At 29.4% G+C, this 4,898-nt stretch overlaps 1 non-coding gene across 1 annotated transcript; it reads right to left on the bottom strand.

Annotated features, from left to right (window-relative positions):
* Positions 1 to 693: 693 nt before the first annotated feature.
* Positions 694 to 766, bottom strand: Trnak-cuu (transfer RNA lysine (anticodon CUU)). Its single transcript has one exon. It is a non-coding gene; the product is annotated as a tRNA-Lys (tRNA).
* Between the last annotated feature and the right edge of the window lie 4,132 nt (positions 767 to 4,898).

Raw genomic sequence — 4,898 nt, 5'->3', positions numbered from 1 at the left:
AATACAAAAGCAATTGCTCGTGCAGCGTAGTTGTTAACTGGTTTATAAGTTTCCTCCACAACACAAACCCAACTTGCAGGAATAGATGTAAGAAACCTATATTTATAAATATCAAAAACTAAAAACTGTACAAAAAGTCGTATTTGGAAAATGATCTCTTATAATTCTTTTTTGGACTTCGGTGGGGGGGGGGGAAACCTCACTTTCATCTTTAAGCACTTCAATAGCAATATCAGCTAACTCCATTCACTTTCATGAACGAATTTTTTTTTTTTTTTTTAATGTGGTGGTAAGAGAGAGGGAAAATATTCTTTTGAAGACGACTGTAAAAAAATACTGGGTAAAAGCAAAAGAACCAACGAAAAGTAGCAACAACCCAAATCTCATCAAATCTAATTAATGTTTCAAAATGCATCTAATAAGCAGATAAATAATGAAAGAATTCGTTAAAATTTTAGTACATAATAAACCTAAGAACATTTTTATAATTTCGAAGTGAATTTGGAATTGAAATCTTATTTCAATTCCAAATCTTATTGAAAGAAAAAAAAATCGATAACTAAAATTTAATCGTTGTTAACCAAGCTTTTTATTATGGTCTCAAACAACGCGTATAATCGAGTTCTACAGTATATGGTTTAGGATTTAAAATAACAAACGTCATCATCGCCTGAATGTATTAAAAAGTTAGACCGCCCAACGTGGGGCTCGAACCCACGACCCCGAGATTAAGAGTCTCGTGCTCTACCGACTGAGCTAGCCGGGCACGTTAAGCCACCACTAAAATAGCTTAGTCTTCAAATATATCTTTAATAAATGTTATTCATGTTTGTTGCATAAAATGATTATATTCATTTTTATTTAATTTAATTTTTTAAATGCGGATTGCTATTTTCATTTAAAAGAAATATAATCCACTTTTTAAGTCACTGCCTTGTTTATATTTGAATTGATGCAAGATATTGAATGCATTTATTTTCTGTATAAACTTTTGTCTCTATAATTAGCCATCAATTTTAATAAAATTATAAAAATCGAATAACAGTAGCTTGACAAGAACAAACTAATACAACAAAAAGGATTCTTTTTTTTCTTTTAGAAATTTTAAATTGCGTGAAAGTTATGTCTTGCATACATCTCCGAATTTATCGACAAAAATCACGAAAATCGGAAAATAAAAAATGGCATTTATAAATAAAAAGTGAAAAAAAAATATTATTTCAGCCACTTCAAGTAGGATTCATTCAATAGCGTTGCGAACGGAAGGTGGGAAAAGGGGAAAATTGATGCCCCTGACTCACTTTTAGGGGTTGCCATACTGTCAAAATAATGATGCAATTATGTCAATCTGAGAAATATTATAAAGATCGGAAAACGCTATTTACCTTAGCTACGCCATTGAATTGATTTAATCTACTTCGGTTGAAGTATTATTAGAAAAGTTTCTTTTTTCAAGAAATAAAAACAACTAAAAATGTTCAAGTCGATTTTATATGAATAGCATTCCAGAAAATTTAGTTTTATATCTCATAGATGACATTTTCGAACACAGATTAAAAATTCATTTTTATATTCGATTCTATGATTATCTAATGAAGCATTTAAAACTGTTTTTTTATTTTTATTTTTATTTTTATTTGTTTATTTATTTTTATTTTATTTTATTGTAGAAGATAAGCTGATACATGGCGAATTGCTGCCTCAAAAGAAATAATTTTGGAATATCTTTTGAAATTTCAAATAGCTATCTTGTTTAATTAGGAGTGATAGAAAGAATATTAATTTTCTTATCGATAATGAATACATTTATTGAAATCGAATGATATATAAAGGAGAAGTACAAATAATATTCATTCTATTTTTTATTTATTTATTTTTAATTTAATATTCAAATATACTTTTGTTTTTCCGTCTTCAGCAAAAATAAATAAATTTCTTAGCTGTCCAACTCGTGGGCATCTAATATACCATATGGAAAACATGGATTTTTCAGTTCAAAGCAATAAATTGGCAAAATTTAATCTCAGTCGGGTGAGTGGTAAGGCAGTGTATAAAATATGAAAAAACAAAAATTAATTTTTATATATTAGATATAATAATTGTAATATGTCTATAAACTTCGCACAAGTGCAAGATATAAGTTGTCCAAAGTCTCATTGGAATCGGTTGAATGGTACAGCAGGGCATGAAATATGAACAGACAAAAATTCATTTTTTTATATTAGAAGATTAACCACCTCTGACTGCCAGCTGGTTTGACAGAGATATTGGTTGTATTCACTTTCAATTTAATCTCCCAGATATCCATGATTCCGTCAATAAACTATTTTTAAATATTACATTCTCATAGATATTAATCCTTTAATCGCAAATGATGAAATGTTGTAGTAAGAAATGTTTGAGATGCACATTCTAAATAGTTAAGATATGCATAGTTACGAATTTGTAATGCTGCTGTAATCGCAATTAATTTCTGGTTAGAAATACAGTTCTGCAGGTAGATTTGGTGGATGCAGAATAGATGCCGAATCACTGATACAGGCCTTTGTGAAAATTTGGCTATTTTGGTGGAAAAATTGGAGATTCCGGAAACAGCAAGAATCTTGGATATAGATCCATTAGAATGCGGAGAACCTTTCTAGAATCTTCTTTGTCCTATCAGGGAAACTATAAAAAGCCTAGAGACAAACCGCAAGTTGAACAGTATTGAGTTAGCCGACGGGTGATGTCTTGAAGTCAACATTGAGTGCAACACTAGATGGGCATATGCTTCTATGCGTCTTAGCTCAAGCAAGCAATCAGTGGAGAATAGTAGACGTTCCAGAGGCGTCAATAGTAGAATGAAGCTTCTCTTCTATAGAGTTCTCTCTGAGCATTTTGTGCTACTGCTATAGTTTACTACCTATTCGCGTACGACGGTTTACGATAAATGTTGTTTTTGTGTAAACTTCGGTTGCATTATGTTGTCAATATGTCAATTGCATTTTGTTGTCAACGGCGCTTTATTCTGCAGAATAAAGCGCCGTTATATGTTACTGGGCATGTTCATTCTGTTTTACAGTACATCCACTGCACCAGAGCTTTTGATTTATGAATTTTAAAACTTCCGTAGCAGCATAATATATTTACTTGTTCCTTGGAATTTTTAGTGAATTAATTTTAGATATTTATGCTAATTAATTCATTTTGATTATTATGCTGACATCAATACACAAAAACATGCTTACAGTAGTACAGAGAAATTACTCGGAATTGTAGATCAATCATAAGAGCCAATTTTGAGCAACTGTTCCGTATAAAGGATTAAATCGTATTATTTTATTAATCTTGCACATAATCTGTTCATTGTGCAGCGGAAGCTTTCAAATGGGAACTAGTCCAATGACATCACAGCGGCATTGGATTCAACATTTTATTCACCTTGTTAAATTCATTCACATTAAATAAAAACTTTTTTTTCTTTGTTTTCCACAATGGAAAGAAAATCACACGAAAAATAATAGATGAAACAAAGAAAACTCTTTAAAATCCAGGGTAACAATTTAATCTATCGTTGAAAATTATGCAAAAAATATCTATTAAAAAATTACTAAGTTTCAGCGAAAATTTTAAAGACTATTTAATTGATATCATTAAAAAAATAATGAACTAATTTTTAAGATAATGTAAAAAACATTTTTTGTGTTGCAAATTATGGTGAATAAATGTCAAAATTTTGATTAATTTTTAATTACTTAAAGTTATAATTAAAATTTCTATAAAATCTTTTCGTGGTATATATTCCCACTCTCCAAATCAAATATGTGCCAGATTTAGTAGCTGTAGCTCTATCGATCTTTCCTGTAGGGCGCCAACACGGATACACACACACACACGCACGCACGCACACGTACACACATTCAACTTTATTATTAGTAGAACTAGAGATAGTTCCCTTATCAATGGCAAGGTGAAATAGATAGTTTTAATTTTAAAGTCCCATTTTGTTATAAAAATAACAACTTGTGTTTTTTTTCTTTTTTTAAAAAATTTATGTGAGAAACATATTTAAAAATTTTGTTCTATACCGGAATGGGAAGGAGATTTTTTTTAGTATAATATTTGATTGCACCCTGCTAATTAATACATTAACTCTGTGCATATTTATATTTTCAGCATCAATGTAACTCTAAATAATATTTCACAAACTGTTTCTTTCTTTCTTTTTTTTTTTTTTTTTTCCTCTTTGCTGTTTTCTTGTCGTGTTTCGTAATATATATTGCATTTTCAGTAGAATTTTTTCTTCTGTTTCCAAATTTAATTCTCAATATAGTATAAAACACAATTTACTAGAATATGAAGTTAAGCAGATCCTTCCTTTACCTCCCAACTTCAAATATTTTCCAATTCAGTATTCAATGAAAAGGCATAATCCAGAAATAAAAAAATATTACAGAAAATAAAAATAAAATAAATGTCGATTCTTTTTCAGAAAATAAACCTTTAACGACGCCAGAAACTGTTCAAGTTTCTCATGTAATACAAGTTGTACATATAATAAAGTACAAGTCATGCTTCGATTGCATTTGAAAGTTGATAGTAATATCATTAGTGAAGTTATTGCATGGGATATGGCTTATTAATATTGAAAGCAGAATAATTTCAATCATATTACTTATCTAAATTTGCAGAATTCGAATCCGAAATCGGCAGTATCCCAATAAAAGTTGGATTTATCCAAAAACTCGAAACTATACCTGAAAATGAATTCTTGTCTGAAAGGGGGAAACGACAATTTTCAAACAAAAAATGGCAATCAAGATTCATTCTAAGCATCTAACAGCTTTAATAAATAAAACATAATTAACAAATAAAAAATAAGTAATTTTATTAGATAAATTATGATTTGTATAGTTAAC

This window comes from Argiope bruennichi, chromosome 2 (genome assembly GCF_947563725.1).
Source record: "Argiope bruennichi chromosome 2, qqArgBrue1.1, whole genome shotgun sequence".
NCBI classification, from domain to species: Eukaryota; Metazoa; Arthropoda; class Arachnida; order Araneae; family Araneidae; genus Argiope; species Argiope bruennichi.
This window is presented reverse-complemented; position numbering and strand designations above follow the sequence as displayed.